This window comes from Salmo trutta, chromosome 16 (genome assembly GCF_901001165.1).
Source record: "Salmo trutta chromosome 16, fSalTru1.1, whole genome shotgun sequence".
Taxonomy (NCBI): domain Eukaryota; kingdom Metazoa; phylum Chordata; class Actinopteri; order Salmoniformes; family Salmonidae; genus Salmo; species Salmo trutta.
Window position 1 is genome coordinate 14,376,340 of NC_042972.1, and position 17,589 is coordinate 14,393,928.

The window sequence follows — 17,589 nt, forward strand, 5'->3', positions numbered from 1 at the left end:
TTCTGTTTTGGGCCCATCTGTATGAATTTCTGATGTTGTACAGCTTACTGGGCTGTGAATGTGTGGTTGTTTCCATGTCTGTTCTTTTGAGGAACAATGTAATTTGGCTGTGATCAGACAGAGGTGTTAGTGGCTTGACAGTGAATGAGCTGAGAGAGAAAGGGTCCATGTCTGTGATCATATAGTCTAATGTACTGTGGCCAAGAGGTGAGCAGTAGGTGAATCTCCCCAAAGAGTCCCCCCGTAACCTGCCATTGACAAAGTACAGACCCAGACTTCTACAGAGCTGCAACAGATCCCTTCCGTTTTTGTTGATGATGCTGTCACTGTTTTTTCTATGGTGGAGATGAAGGCAGTTAGAAACAGTATGTCCTGTAATAAAGCTGTCCCCTCGTGTGGTCGTTAGATTAGGTAGTGTTCCTGTGCGCGCATTGGTGTCCCCACAGATGAGCACATTTCCCTGGGCCTGGAAATGGCACGTCTCTTCCTCAAGGGTGGGGAAGATCTCCTCTGAGTAATATGGGGATTCTGAGGGGGGGATATATATTGCACAAAGGAACACATCTTTTTCTGTCAGTACAAGTTCTTTTTTCAGTTTTAACCAAATGTGATATTTACCAATTTTGAGGGGCTCAATTAGATTTTTAAGTTCGGATTTGTACCAAATGATCAGTCCTCCAGAGTCTCTGCCTCTATTGACAGAGCTATGTTTCTGTGATGGCACAATTACCTCTCTGTAGCCTGTGGGACAGTGAGTGATAATGTCAGCCTTACACCATGTCTCCTGCAGAATGATGACGTCAACATCTTTAAGATTTTTGTTGAACTCCAGTGCTAAACTCTTCAGTCCAAAGGTTGATGAGTTTAGGCCCTGAATGTTCCACATGCTAACTGATAGGTTGATGAGTTTAGACCCTGAATGTTCCACATGCTAACTGATAGGTTGATGAGTTTAGACCCTGAATGTTCCACATGCTAACTGATAGGTTGATGAGTTTAGTCCCTGAATGTTCCACATGCTAACTGATAGGTTGATGAGTTTAGGCCATGAATGTTCCACATGCTAACTGATAGGTTGATGAGTTTAGACCCTGAATGTTCCACATGCTAACTGATAGGTTGGTGAGTTTAGACCCTGAATGTTCCACAGGCTAACTGATAGGTTGATGAGTTTAGACCCTGAATGTTCCACATGCTAACTGATAGGTTGATGAGTTTAGACCCTGAATGTTCCACATGCTAACTGATAGGTTGATGAGATTAGACCCTGAATGTTCCACATGCTAACTGATAGGTTGATGAGTTTAGACCCTGAATGTTCCACATGCTAACTGATAGGTTGATGAGTTTAGACCCTGAATGTTCCACATGCTAACTGATAGGTTGATGAGATTAGACCCTGAATGTTCCACATGCTAACTGATAGGTTGATGAGTTTAGACCCTGAATGTTCCACATGCTAACTGATAGGTTGATGAGTTTTGGCCCTGAATGTTCCACATGCTAACTGATAGGGATTTCATGTTGCAGAAAGAAAGAATAGCAGTCAGAAATACTGTAACAACTAACTAATAAGTTGTTAAGAGATTAAGAGATAAACAGGATAACTGCTAACATTCTTTCTGTTATATATATAAATATAAATATTCCTATTCATTGAACAAGTAAACTTTTAGTACAATCGGTGTGTGTGTGTGTGTGTGTGTGTGTGTGTGTGTGTGTGTGTGTGTGTGTGTGTGTGTGTGTGTGTGTGTGTGTGTGTGTGTCCGTGTCCGTGTCCGTGTGTGTGTGTGCAGGCATGCGTCCGTGTGTGTTTAGTGCAGTGGAGGGGGGCCAGGTCTTGGCCGTGGGGCTGCCTCTCTGGTCTGGTAGAGGTGGTGGTCTGGTGCGGGGTAGTAGGCTGGGCCCTGTGGAGTGGAGGGGGGCCAGGTCTTGGCCGTGGGGCTGCCTCTCTGGTCTGGTAGAGGTGGTGGTCTGGTGCGGGGTAGTAGGCTGGGCCCTGTGGAGTGGAGGGGGGCCAGGTCTTGGCCGTGGGGCTGCCTCTCTGGTCTGGTAGAGGTGGTGGTCTGGTGCGGGGTAGTAGGCTGGGCCCTGTGGAGTGGAGGGGGGCCAGGTCTTGGCCGTGGGGCTGCCTTTCTGGTCTGGTAGAGGTGGTGGTCTGGTGCGGGGTAGTAGGCTGGGCCCTGTGGAGTGGAGGAGGGCCAGTTCTGGGCCGTGGGGCTTCCTCGCTGGTCTGGTAGAGGTGGTGGTCTGGTGCGGGGTAGTAGGCTGGGCCCGGTCCAGTCTGGCTAAGTCGATGGAAGTGGTGCTCTGGTGGTGGGTGGGGCCTGTGGGGTGCGATGGGTCTGGTGGGGCGTTGAGGGGGCCTGGGGCTCCTTGGTGGTGCAGTGGTCTGGTAGGGGTCTCTGGGTGGTCCTCTGTCCAGTGCGGCATGGGGTGTTTGTCTACCAAGTGCCACGTCCTTTAGAGACTTGGCAAACATCCCTACTGTCTGCTTCCTCAGGTGGGAGTGGTCGTGCAGATGCTCTGGGTTGATTGTTGGGTGGTGAGTAACGTGTACTTTCGGGAGTAGGCCACACCCTCTGGTGATGTCAGCGTTGACCTTCTGAATGTTACGGGGATGAAAGTTTTTGCGGGGCAGCAGAGTGGAGATGGTGATGTGGGAGTTGGGGAACCACTCAGAGGCCCTCTCTGCTACTCTGTTGACCAGGCTGCCTACTCTCTCCTGATCCTCTCGCAGGTTGTTGGTGCTGGTGTGAATAATGATGTGGCCTGGTGTGCCAAAGTCAGGCTGGGACAGGATGTGGAGTGCATCCTGTGCTTTTGGGCACCTTATTTTGCACACCTTGTGTTGGGGGAAGAGTTTATCCTCTTGGATGAATTTCTAATTTGAGTCAATGAGGATGGCCACCTCAGTGGGTTTTACCAGATTAGTGCGTTTACGGTCTGGTGCTGGAGTACACAGGGCCTGTGTACATGGAGGGGTGTGTGGGGCTGGAGTACACAGGGCCTGTGTACATGGAGGGGTGTGTGGGGGTGTGTCAGGGGGGGCCAGAGGGCTTCTCTCTGTAGTAGGTGTCCCCATGTGAGCCTCCTTGTTGACTGGGGGTGTGGGTAAAGTGTTGTCGGTATGGGGGGATTGTGGGTAAAGGTGGGTCAGTGGGGTTGTTAGGGGTGGTGAGGGGCTGCAGCTTCTCTCTGGGAGTATCTACAGTCTGTTCTCTGTGCTGTAGCACCCTCTTGGTGACAGACAACTTCTTTACCATCTCCTCCTTTACCTGCACCAGCTCTCTCCTCATGGTGGCCTTTACCTCCTCCAGAGCTGTGGTAAGACTGTCTCCTCATGGTGGCCTTTACCTCCTCAAGAGCTGTGGTAAGTCTGTCTCCTCATGGTGGCCTTTACCTCCTCAAGGGCTGTGGTAAGACTGTCTCCTCATGGTGGCTTTTACCTCCTCAAGGGCTGTGGTAAGACTGTCTCCTCATGGTGGCCTTTACCTCCTCAAGGGCTGTGGTAAGACTGTCTCCTCATGGTGGCCTTTACCTCCTCAAGGGCTGTGGTAAGACTGTCTCCTCATGGTGGCCTTTACCTCCTCAAGGGCTGTGGTAAGACTGTCTCCTCATGGTGGCCTTTACCTCCTCAAGGGCTGTGGTAAGACTGTCTCCTTCAGCTCAGTAACCCATACCTCTAACAGAGCCAGCCTCTCTCAGCAGTCTGGAGGTGGTGTAGCTGGGGGGCTGCTCCTTCAGCTCAGTAACTCATACCCCTAACACAGCCAGCCTGTCTCTCAGCAGTCTGGAGGTGGTGTAGCTGGGGGGCTGCTCCTTCAGCTCAGTAACCCATACCTCTAACACAGCCAGCCTGTCTCTCAGCAGTCTGGAGGTGGTGTAGCTGGGGGGCTGCTCCTTCAGCTGAGTAACCCATACCTCTAACAGAGCCAGCCTGTCTCTCAGCAGAATGGAGGTGGTGTAGCTGGGGGGCTGCTCCTTCAGCTCAGTAACTCATACCCCTAACACAGCCAGCCTGTCTCTCAGCAGTCTGGAGGTGGTGTAGCTGGGGGGCTGCTCCTTCAGCTCAGTAACCCATACCTCTAACACAGCCAGCCTGTCTCTCAGCAGTCTGGAGGTGGTGTAGCTGGGGGGCTGCTCCTTCAGCTCAGTAACCCATACTTCTAACAGAGCCAGCCTGTCTCTCAGCAGGCTGATGGTAGTGTGGTCTTGGCTCTGGTGGTTGTAGGCAGGCAGGGTGGAGGATAGTCCTGCTGTTGGGGTGCCTACCACCCCCTATAACCCTGTATAACTCCCTATAACCCCCTATAATCCCCAACAACCCCTACAACCCGCTATATACAGTATTTAAAACAGCAAAATAGGGCAATAGCAGGTTCAGGATTCTCCGAATTCCCCCATTTTGCAAATGCTGGGAAGTGTTTGTGTGTAGGTGCAAAATTACTCCAAAAAATAACAAAGCTAATACTCATCCATTTCCAAATCTCAGTCTCAAACCTGCACCGAAACCTCTCAACAACAAGCCTGTCACCCAACTCTCACCTGAATTCACAGTCGGTGGCTACACACATTTAGAGCGCATTTATTTGCACAATGTCTAATTAATTTGGGGGTTGTGCAATTAGAGATCAGTGAGGGGCTTCTGTGCGACAGAGCGCATATATGAATTGGTATGTGGCAGGTACGTTACACCTGAGCTGAAATAATCTGTTCCCTCTGCCTGTGTGTGCACGCATTTCTTACTCCGACTAGAGAGAGTGGGTGCATGAACCGCATGGCACAGTGACAGAAATCATGTTTCTGTCACAAAAGCTTAGTTTAAAGCCCAGTGCAGTCAAAATTCTGTTTATGCTATGTTTTGAATTATACAGTAGTTTATGAAACTAACTGTAAAACTGTGAAAAAAGTGTTATTTCCTGATTGTATTTATAACCAACAACTATCTACTCAGGATCTTCTAATCAGAAAGTTTGGCATGAGTGGAGTTTTGGCTTGCCTGGTGACATCACCAGGCGATATAAATTGTAATAGACCAATGGTAAGAGAGTTCCAAACCTCTCTGGCAATAAAGTCTCTCCCATTAGGCCCCTCCCCTGCGTTGGTGCCCTTCCCCTCCCAAATCAGATCAATCCCAGACAGTACTTGCAAAATTATTGCTTGAGAAGCTATTTTTGTTTCTTTTTAAGCAATTTAACTATTACTGTGTAAGGGCTGTCATCGGAAGAAGACCAAAATGCAGCGGAGTTAGTGTTCAACATATTTAATTATTGCCGTAACACTATTCAAACAAAACAAGGAACTGACAGCCAACACAGTCCTGTCAGGTGAAACACAGTAACACGAACAGAAACAATTACCCACCAAAACCCCAACGGAAAAACATGCACTTATGTGTGACTCCCAATCAACAGCAACGAACTTCAGCTGTGCCTGATTTGGGAGCCACACACGGCCCAAAACAAAGAAATACAAACACATAGAAACAGAACATAGAACGCCCACCCAATGTAACACCCTGGCCTAACCAAAATAAAGAACAAAAAACCCCTCTCTATGGCCAGGGCGTTACATACTGTAACGGCTCTCATCGGAATGAGTGGACCAAAGCGCAGGGTGGAAAGTGTTCATGATTATTATTTATCAAAAAACACTCAAACAAAGTAACAAAACAAAAAGCCAACAGGCTGCCTAAGTATGATTCCCAATCAGAGACAACAATAGACAGCTGCCTCTGATTAGGAACCATACAGAAATAGACAACATAGAATGCCCACCCCACATCACACCCTGACCTAACCAAATAGAGAAATAAAACGGCACTCTAAGGTCAGGGCGTGACAATTACACTAATGTATATAATTACCCAGAAAGGGCGGCATTCAGCCTTTAAATACAACCCTATAAACCAAGGCCAGAGATCCCAAACAAACAAAACTGCTGTAACTGTTATTCCTGTTTTTGGCAGAATTCTCTCAGTAAAAGAAACAACAACAAATAGAGCTATAAGGGCACAAGGCAAGACCCAATGCAGACACAGGAGGCAGATGGTTGAGCTCCGATATTTATTATAACAAAAGGGGTAGGCAAAAGACAGTTCGGGGCCAGGCGAGAGTTCATAAACCAGGGCAGAGTCCAAACAGTACCAGGGGATAGGCAGGCTCGAGGACAGGCAGCGTGGTCAGGCAGGCAGAGTCAGCGTCAGGACAGGCAAGGGTCAAAACCAGGAGGGCTAGGAAAAGACTAGGAGCTAGGCAAACCGCTGGTTGACTTAGCAAAACAAGACAAACTGGCACAGAGAGACAGGAAACACAGGGATAAATACACTGGGGACTAATGGGGAAAACAGGAGGCACTTGGAGGTGGGTGGAGACAATCACAAAGACAGGTGAAACAGATCAGGGCGTGACATGAGCTCATACGGCCTCTGATGCCAGGCAAATCACTGTTTTGTTTTTCACGTCCTTCACTGGGTTCCATTCAAAACTAGTCAGAAAATAAAATAATATTTTCTCTTTCAATTGTCTGATTCATTGTCACCATATAGGCCTACACTAGTGTCATTGGCATTACACACGTAATTATAAAATGATAAGAATTTGAACAATATAATGTGAAAAATATCAGGTATTAAATCATGCATGATGTAGGATATGGCTAAATGGACACTTGCCACATAAATACAAACTGTGATTGCAGATGTTATACTAGCATATTTTCACAATTAGCATCATTTCATACATCTATACTATAACAATGTGTTCCATCCCGGATGTCACATGCCCCCCCCCTCTCTCTCTCTCTCTCGCTTTCACACACACACACGCACACACACACACACACACACACACACACACACACACACACACACACACACACACACAGTGTAGGCTACAACAGCACACTCACGCGCCAACGAACAGAGTGGAAAGTAATGGACCCCTCAATGTTCGTGAGCAGAATGCATGAATTTGCGCCCATCCGTGGAGGTGGCTACCCAAACGCCAATCTCTTACCGCATAGCAGCTGCATCCAGGCGCACGTCTTGTAGACAGTGGCAGTGTTGCAGAATAAGAAAAGGATGAAGCAGGCAATACAACCCAAGATGAGCACCATGGACAGCAACACGAAGAAGGAGGCTGCTTTGAACGCGCTCGAGGGAATGCCGCTGAATTCGGCGAAGGTTCCTTGGCAAGTGAGCTCCCGGTTGGAGTTCCCAGCGCCCACGCAGTAGTGGAACAAGCCGAAATAGCTTGCGTGTGGGGTGTTCACGCTGTCCCCAATCCAGTAGGGCAGAATGAACACCACTACGTTAATAATGGCCAAACATATGGTGAATATAGCCCACAGAACCCCAATGGCCCGCGAGTTCCGCATGTAGTTGTCATGGTAAATCTTGGAAGCTTCTTGCGAAGGCAGCATGTTCCCCCACCACTGCTGTTATCTCGTGTTCCCCTCGTCTCTATCTCCCCCTATCTTCTTCAATGATTCCTCTGCAACTGTTTTGATAAGAACACTCCGTGGTCTCTGAAAGATGGAGACCAAACGAAAACCTTACACGAAAGAGTCTACACAAAGGTCAGCATTGTCTCCCCTGCTAGTCAATCAAAAGGTCCAGGTTTCTGGATGTTATATGGTCCAAATGGTTTTTCCAAATGAATCAATTCAAGACCGAAGCGTGACTAAACAGCGATGGAGAAAATCACAGCAGACTTGAACAAGCTCACATTGCAAAAATCAATCAATGGTCAAGGAAAAAAGGGATCAGATGCGTTATTCGCAATTCACCACCACCGTCGAAGTGTGAAGAATGAAGCTATATCGACTCCCATTAGACCAAACGCTTCAAATGAGAGACAAGCACCGCTGTCGAGCCCCACTGATGAATCTTCAGTGAACTATTTAAGTTAAGTCAACTGGAGCATTCTTTACATCCGGAATAAGAGACCGATGCGTGACATTTGAAGAATGAAGACGAGAAGAGATGGGCATTGGTCGTATCACTGTAAATACCAAGACCCCATGCTGGTGGTTTTCTGACGCTGTTTTCTGACTCTCGCGCTCCCTTTCCCCCCACGTCTCTCCTCCGCGCGCGCCAAACAAACTGCTATAGCCTGCACAGAAAACTGTTGGAAAAACCTGGGTTAGGTGCATGGAAGCAGTGGTGTGTGTGTGTGTGGGGGGGGTATCTGTACCCTACTTTAATTTACTATTTATATTTTTGACTACTTTTACTTTTACTTCACTACATTCCTTAAGAAAATATTGTACTTTTTACTCCATCCATTTTCCTTGACGCCCAAAACTACTCGTTGCATTTTGACTGCTTAGCAGGACAGGAAAATAGTCAAATTCACGCATTTATCAACCGAACATCCCTGGTCATTCCTACTCCCTCGTATCTGGCGACTCACTAAACACACATGCTTCGTTTGTAAATGATGTCTGAATGTTGGAGTGTGCCCGTGGCTTTCTGTAAATAAAAAAATAAAAAAGAAAAAGTTGCCATCTGGTTTGCTTGGTATAAGGAATTTGAAATTATTTATACTTTTACTTTTGATACTTAAGTATATTTTAAACCAAATACTTTTATACTTTTACTCAAGTAGAATTTTACTGGTTGACTTTTACTTTTACTTGAGTTCTTTTCAAGTATGGTATCTTTACTTTTACTCAAGTATGGTTTTCCCGTCCTGTTAAGCATAAAAAATGTAACGAGTACTTTTGAGTTTCAGGGAAAATGGATGGAGTAAAACATACATTATTTTCTTTAGGAATGTAGTGAAGTAAAAGTAAAAGTTGTCAAAATATAAATATTAAAGTAAAGTACAGATACACCGAAAAACTACTTAAGTAGTACTTTAAACTATTTTTACCCAAGTACTTTTCACCACTGTTGAAAGGCAACCTCATGTTGATCAATTTCCTAATCACATTGCATCTTGAAACTTATAGCCTACAACTCATTAATTTTGTGTAACTGTAACGGCCGTCAGTAGAGAAAGACCAAGGTGCAGCGGAGGATGTGTTCATCTTGAATGAATTTTAATACAAAAAGAGAACACTTGACAAAATAAACAAAATGACAGCCGACAGTTCTGTCAGGTACTAACAACGAAACAGAAAGCACTAAAAAGAAACAATCACCCACAAAACCCCAAAGGAAAAACAGGCTACTTATGTGTGACTCCCAATCAGCAACAACAAACTACAGCTGTGCCTGATTGGAAGCAGCACGGCCAAAATCAACGAAACAAACCAACCTAGAAAAAAGAGCATAGAACACCCACCCAATGTAACACCCTGGCCTAACTAAAATAAAGAACAAAAACCCCTCTCTATGGCCAGGGCGTTACAGTAACAAGAGTCTTCACACCAACTCTTGGTTTTCGCAGTATTGCAATAGACAATACCATTTGGATTTAAAACGATCTACCAACATGAAAAGAATTGCCCCCTAATTTAAGAATTTGCTGAACAGGAGTTGTTTTCTAGATAATCATTTATTGCAAGTGCAATGTTTTTTCTTTTTTCAATATGAGTAGAATTAGTACTGCATGAATTAAATCAAGGTGATGGAATTTTATGTTGCAAATCATGACACATCTCAAGCAAAATATGTGAGTGTGTTTCTTAGGCTAGGTTATAGCCTATATACACGCATCTACAGTACCTGCCAATTCATATATTATTCAGGAGTTGTACTACTAAATGGGTGCATACAATTTCACGAAGCACGAATGGTGGATACTGTGCTGTAGTATGGTTTGCCTAAATTACCCCGCGCTGACGACAATAAACAAAATATATAGACAGAATATAGACAAAGGAATTTACACATAATGGTCATACAGTATATACAATGAGTTTTTGTGTAGGCTCAATAAGCAATGACAGTAGCTCCAACAAAGGCCTACACCAATGTAGCTTAATGTCTTAGCCTATTGCCCTACTCTGATGAGAAACAAAACATAACAAACAAAAAAAAATGCCTTTTAACATTACAATTATAAAGAATTGTACATTTTTGACACAGTTTGTTAACCATTAAATGAAGTAAATACATGTATACAGGCTGTTGTTCATGAGTTATTACATCCTAAATTAAACGGTTCATACACGCCCACTTGTGTTTTATAATGTTGATAAACAAGAAAAAAAGATGACATCCTTTACAAACAGTTTATTAATGGTTAACAAACCATTTATTAGGCCAAATGGAAAAATGACAACTAGCCTAAAACTATTTTCCATTATAGTCTATGTGAAATGTGGCGATGAGGGGAACTATAGGACCATAGGGCTATTTACATTGATGTAAACATATTTACCCATGATATTAACCTTGGTAGAGCATCCTACTGTAAGCTAAATAGCTTCTTATTAAATAATGATATAGTTAAGTTTGAGGTTAAAGGTCTGCTCTCACACTTTTGGGAAACTGTCAGGCCTGCTCCCTCTCCCGTTCTCTGGCGCTTGAGGGCGCCAGCAGGCCCATCATTACGTACACCTGTCACCATCGTTACGCACATCAGCGCTTCATGGGACTCACCTGGACTCTTTTAACTTATTGATTGCCTCCCCTATATCTGTCACTTCCTCGGTTTCTTCCCCGTTTGCATTAATGTTGCTTTGTTCCCCCTCCAGACGCTGTCCTTGTTTAGTTTCATGTCCGTCATTTATTAAATGTTCACTCCCTGTACTTGCTTCTCGTCTCCCAGCGTCTGTCCTCACAGAATGCAGACACCAATATTGGAAGCATCAGGGAGTTTTTTGTTTTTTGTAGGGGTTGGTGACGTTGGGTCCGGGTGCCGCTGCCGAAGGAACCAGGGGTGCCTGAGCTGGCTCGTCGGGCTTCCATGCCTTAGCTGGCTCGAGAGGTTTTCTTGCCTCAATTGGCTCGGCAGGCTCCTATCCCACATCATGCCTCAGTCGGCTCGTCGGGCTCCCGCTCCTAGGCCGGCCCGTCAGGCTTGCCCATGTGGCGCTCAAGGGCGCCAGGCGGCCCATCATTACGCACACTTGTCATCAACGTTACGCACATCAGCGCTTCGTGGGACTCACCTGGACTCTATTACAGTGCCTTGCAAAAGTATTCATCCCCCTTGGTGTTTTCCCAATTTTGTTGCATTACAACCTGTAATTTACATTTATTTTTATTTGGATTTCATGTAATGGACATACACAAAGTGAAGTGAAATAAAAAAAAAATACTTGTTTCTAAAAAAATAAAAAATACGGAAAAGTGGTGCGTGCATATGTATTCACCCCCTTTGCTATGAAGCCCCTAAATAAGATCTGGTGCAACAAATTACCTTCAGAAGTCACATAATTAGTTAAATAAAGTCCACCTGTGTGCAATCTAAGTGCCACATGATCCGTCACATGATCTCAGTATATATACACCTGCATTATATACACCTGTGTCTGCATTAATGTCATTTTGTTCCCCCTGTCCAGACCCTGTCCTTGTTTTGTTTCATGTCCGTCATTTATTAAATATTCACTCCATGTACTTGCTTCTCGTTTCCCAGCGTCCATCCTCACAAGAAACAGCTTGTGAAGAAAAATCTTATTTCAAGAACTGGGAGCTCTTTAAATTTGAAGTGGCCAAATAACTTTGACAATCTGGTAGTAATCTGGCTAAAACCAGAAGAGCTGAGGAGGGAAAGGTGATGGTTAGGATAACTTCCCTTTCTCGGAGGTACCCAGCCAGCCTCTTGGGGGAAGAGCACATGGAACTGATTGAGTTACAAAATAAACTGGATAATATATATTGATGAAATCAACTGGATAATATATATTGATGAAATAAACTGGATAACATATATAGATGTAACGGCTGTCGTCAGCAATAGAGGACCAAAACGCAGCAGGAATGTGGATGCTCATCTTGTTATTTATTTTAAATAAAGACCAAAATAACAAAACGAAGAACGCACAAACAACAAAACAGTCTTGTCATGCTCACACAGGCAAAACAAGAAACAATCTCCCACAAACACTTAACCAAACACATACCCATATATAGGACTCTCAATCAGAGGCAACTAGAAAACACCTGCCTCCAATTGAGAGTCCAACCCCAATAAACTAGACATAGAAATACAAAAGACTAGAGACCACATAGAAATACAAACCTAGAACATAACCCCAAAAATCCGGAACTAACTAAACCAACACCCTACTAAATAAATCACCACCCCGAACCACATAAACAAAATACCCTCTGCCACGTCCTGACCAAACTACAATAACAAATAACCCTTATACTGGTCAGGACGTGACAATAGATTAAATAAACTGGATAATATCTATAGATTAAATCAACTGGATAATATATATAGATTAAATCAACTGGATAATATATATAGATTAAATCAACTGGATAATATATATAGATTAAATCAACTGGATAATACATATAGATTAAATCAACTGGATAATACATATAGATTAAATCAACTGGATAATATATATAGATTAAATCAACTGGATAATATATATAGATTAAATAAACTGGATAATATATATAGATTAAAAGCAGAAGGAGCCTTTATTAGATCTAGGAAAAAATGGGTTGATGAGGGAGAACAGAATTCATCCTATTTCTTTAGACTTGAGAAATGTCACTCTACAAATAACACTATCCATAATTTAAACATTGATGGTGTTATTACAGATTACCAAAAATTAATGTCTAACTAATTTTTACAGGTAATTGGCAGCAGTGTACGTACTGTCAGGGATCCATAGATATGTTTTTAGACTCACTGAATAATGTTCACTCTATCAGTGATATAGAATCTAAACAGTGTGATGAACCCATCATAGTTGAAGAGATTATTGAGCCTATCAAACATCTAAAGAACAATAAATCCCCAGGCATTAATGGAATAGAGTCTCTAAAAATACTTTAAAAACAATATTCTCCCTCTTACAATGACTCAGGGGTTAATAACACTGACAGCTAAGCCTAAAAAAAAAGTGCTGCTCATCGATAAGTGGCGTCCAATTTATTATCCTTACTACTTGAAAAAGAATTAAAGAAGTCCTGGATGCAATCATTGATGAAACACAGTCTGCCTTTATGTGGAACAGATATATTTCTAACAATATCAGACTAGTATTAGACATACTTGACTACTCAGACCTAATAACCGAGGATAGCTTAATATTATTTTTTTATTTTTATAAAGCATCAGTTCCTCTTTCACTCCCTTGAGAAATTTGGCTTTGGGGATTGTTTCTGTAAGGCTATTAAGACTCTCTATACGAATGGTAACAGCTCTATCAAACTGAAACATGGCACCTCACCTAGATTTGAGGTAATAAGGATCTAACCCTTTTTCTTCATTTCTCACCTAAAATGGCATACTCAAATCTAACTGCCTGTAGCTCAGGACCTAGAGCAAGGATATGCATATTCTTGATACTATTTGAAAGGAAACACTTTGAAGTTTGTGGAAATGTGAAATTAATGTAGGAGAATATAACACATTAGATCTAGTAAAAGATAATACAAAGAAAAAAACATGTTTAAAAAACATGTATACCATTATCTTTGAAATGCAAGAGAAAGACCATAACGTATTATTCCAGCCCAGGCACAATTTATATTTTGGCCACTAGATGGCAGCAGTGTATGTGCAAAGTTTTAGACTGATCGAATGAACCATTGCATATCTGTTCAAAATGTTGGATCAAGACTGCCCAAATGTGCCTAATTGGTTTATTAATACATTTTCAAGTTCATAATTGTGCACTCTCCTCAAACAATAGCATGCTATTATTTCACTGTAATAGCTACTGTAAATTGGACAGTGCAGTTAGATTAACAAGAATTGAAGCTTTCTGCCCATATCAGATATGTCTATGTCCTAGGATTTGTTTTTGTTACTTACAACCTCATGCTAATCACATTAGTCTACATTAGCTCAACTGTCCCGCGGGGGGGACATCGATCCCATAGAGGTTATTAAAGAGAGGAATTAGGCAAGGTTGTCCTATCTCACTATATCTATTTTTATTAATCACCAAACTTCTTACAAATTCTTTAAATAATAGTCCTGTACAAGGTATTTCCATAGATGGTAAAGAAATTATTATAAGCCAGCTGGCTGACGATACTACACTTTTTCTGAAAGACGCCAGTCAGAGTCCCATATCGATCAATGTGATAGAATCCTTTTCCAAAGCATCTGGCCTACATCTTAACATTAATAAATGTGAACTCATGGCTGTCAAAGATTGTGACACCTTCATATTATGGTATTCCAGTGAAAGAAGAACTTACATATTTAGGCATAACCATTACAAAGGATCAGAAGTCTAGAGGCTTACTAAATTTTAACCCTCATATTACAAAAACCCAGAAGAAGCTAAATCAATGGTTACAGAGGGACTAATCTTTAAAAGGAAGAGTCCCAATAACCAAGGCTGAAGGTATCTCTAGACTAACATATGCCGCTCTATTTTTATATCTTGATGGTAAAATAAGCAAAGAGTTAGACCAGATGCTTTTCAACTTCCTGTGGAGAAACTGTACCCATTACATTAGGAAAACTGTTGTAATGAACACTTATGAGTATGGTGGGTGGAATTTTCTGGACTTTTCTACCTTAAATAATACTTTTAAGATCAATTGGATAAAGATCAATTGGTTATACTTTTAAGATCAACTCCTAAGAAGACCCACTTCTATGTGGAATTGTATTCCTCATCATGTCTTCTCTACTTTTGGTGGCCTTAACTTCATGTTGGTTTGCAATTATAATATTGACAACGTTCCAATGAAACTCTATGCTTTTCATCGCCAGGTTTTCTTGTCGTGATCCTTCATTTATAAATATAATTTTTTTCCACACAGATATTATATATGGAATAATGAAGACATATTGTATAAAAATACTTCTTTGTTTTTAGAATATTGGTTCCAAAATAATATCCTATTGGTGAGCCAACTTGTAAATGCAGAGGGTCTTTTACTTCATTATAAGGAATTCTTATCACTTTACAAGATCCCTGTAACGCCTAAAGATTTTGCAATTGTTTTAGATGCCATTCCCTCAGGTGTTGCTTTATTATTCAGGAACATGTCAAGACCTGACCCTCAGAGCCTACCTTCCATTGACCCTGTTGACTCATCAGTAGGAAAGATCTGTTTTTCTTTTAGTCCATTCAACAACAATAGGTCTGTACGAGCCTTGTTTCAAAGGGATGTTGTATCTATACCTTATGTCATGCATTATTGCAATGGTTTTATTGATAATGTCTGTTGGAAAAAAGTTTGGATGTTGCCACACGCATACCTACTTATTAACAAAATGAAGGAAGTTTGTTTTGAAATTATTCATAAATATTATCCTGCCAACCACTATATGAAGAAGTAAAAAAAATATATACTGCTCAAAAAAATAAAGGGAACACTTAAACAACACAATGTAACTCCAAGTCAATCACACTTCTGTGAAATCAAACTGTCCACTTAGGAAGCAACACTGATTGACAATAAATTTCACATGCTGTTGTGCAAATGGAATAGACAACAGGTGGAAATTATAGGCAATAAGCAAGACACCCCCAATAAAGGAGTGGTTCTACAGGTGGAGACCACTTCTCAGTTCCTATTCTTCCTGGCTGTTGTTTTGGTCACTTTTGAATGCTGGCGGTGCTTTCACTCTAGTGGTAGCATGAGACGGAGTCTACAACCCACACAAGTGGCTCAGGTAGTGCAGCTCATCCAGGATGGCACATCAATGCGAGCTGTGGCAAGAAGGTTTGCTGTGTCTGTCAGTGTAGTGTCCAGAGCATGGAGGCGCTACCAGGAGACAGGCCAGTACATCAGGAGACGTGGAGGAGGCCGTATGAGGGCAACAACCCAGCAGCAGGACCGCTACCTCCGCCTTTGTCCAAGGAGGAGCAGGAGGATCACTGCCAGAGCCCTGCAAAATGACCTCCAGCAGGCCACAAATGTGCATGTGTCTACTCAAACGGTCAGAAACAGACTCCATGAGGGTGGTATGAGGGCCCGACGTCCACAGGTGGGGGTTGTGCTTACAGTCCAACACCGTGCAGGACGTTTGGCATTTGCCAGAGAACACCAAGATTGGCAAATTCGCCACTGGCGCCCTGTGCTCTTCACAGATGAAAGCAGGTTCACACTGAGCACGTGACAGACGTGACAGAGTCTGGAGACGCCGTGGAGAACGTTCTGCTGCCTGCAACATCCTCCAGCATGACCGGTTTGGCGGTGGGTCAGTCATGGTGTGGGGTGGCATTTATTTGGGGGGCCGCACAGCCCTGCATGTGCTCACTAAAGGTAGCCTGACTGCCATTAGGTACCGAGATGAGATCCTCAGACCCCTTGTGAGATCATATGCTGGTGTGGTTGGCCCTGGGTTCCTCCTAATGCAAGACAATGCTTGACCTCATATGGCTGGAGTGTGTCAGCAGTTCCTGCAAGAGGAAGGCATTGATGCTATGGACTGGCCCGCCCGTTCCCCAGCCCTGAATCCAATTGAGCACATCTGGGACATCATGTCTCGCTCCATCCACCAACGCCACGTTGCACCACAGACTGTCCAGGAGTTGGCGGATGCTTTAGTCCAGGTCTGGGAGGAGATCCCTCAGGAGACCATCCGCCACCTCATCAGGAGCATGCCCAGGCGTTGTAGGGAGGTCATACAGGCACGTGGAGGCCACACACACTACTGAGCCTCATTTTGACTTGTTTTAAGGACATTACATCTAAGTTGGATCAGCCTGAAGTGTGGTTTTTCCACTTTAATTTTGAGTGTGACTCCAAATCCAGACCTCCATGGGTTGATAAATTGGATTTCCATTGATTATTTTTGTGTGATTTTGTTGTCAGCACATTCAACTATGTAAAGAAAAAAGTATTAAATAAGATTATTTCTTTCATTCAGATCTAGGATGTGTTGTTTAAGTGTTCCCTTTATTTTTTTGAGCAGTGTATATATCTAATTGTACCTTTTGTAATGACCACCCAGAAACAGTGTTGCATCTTTTTTTGGCATTGTATTCATGTAAGAAAACTGTGGCAAGACATCAGTAGATTTATAACTGAACACATTTATGAAGATTTTACACTATTATGGAGAGAGGTGCTGCTTGGATTCTTTGCTTATGATATAAATAAGTTGAAACAATTTGATGTAATTAATTTCATTATTCTTGTAGCCACATCTCATATTCACAAATGTAAATTTACAAACAAAACACCACATTTTATTACCTCACAAAAATAAATTAAACTATATTTTAAGACAATGAAATACTCTGCCAACAAAAAAGCTGTTAGAATTATAAATGTGTGTATGTCCCTTAAGGTAATGTGATATTGTATCCCCTAGCCCAAATGTACTTTGTATATTCTTTATACATACACTTGTGTTCCCCATGTACTTTTTGTATTGATTTGTTGTTAATATATATTTTTATATATATATTTTTTTTCTTCTATATATATATATATTTTTTATTTTATTTTTTTATTTTTATAGATATATATTTTTAGATATATATATTTATATATATATTTTTTATATATATTTCAGGGGCGAT

The 17,589-nt window shown here is 42.5% G+C and overlaps 1 pseudogene; it reads right to left on the reverse strand.

Moving 5' to 3' along the window:
- Positions 1-6,841: 6,841 nt before the first annotated feature.
- Positions 6,842-8,072, reverse strand: LOC115150140 (LHFPL tetraspan subfamily member 4 protein pseudogene; annotated as a pseudogene).
- Positions 8,073-17,589: the final 9,517 nt, after the last annotated feature.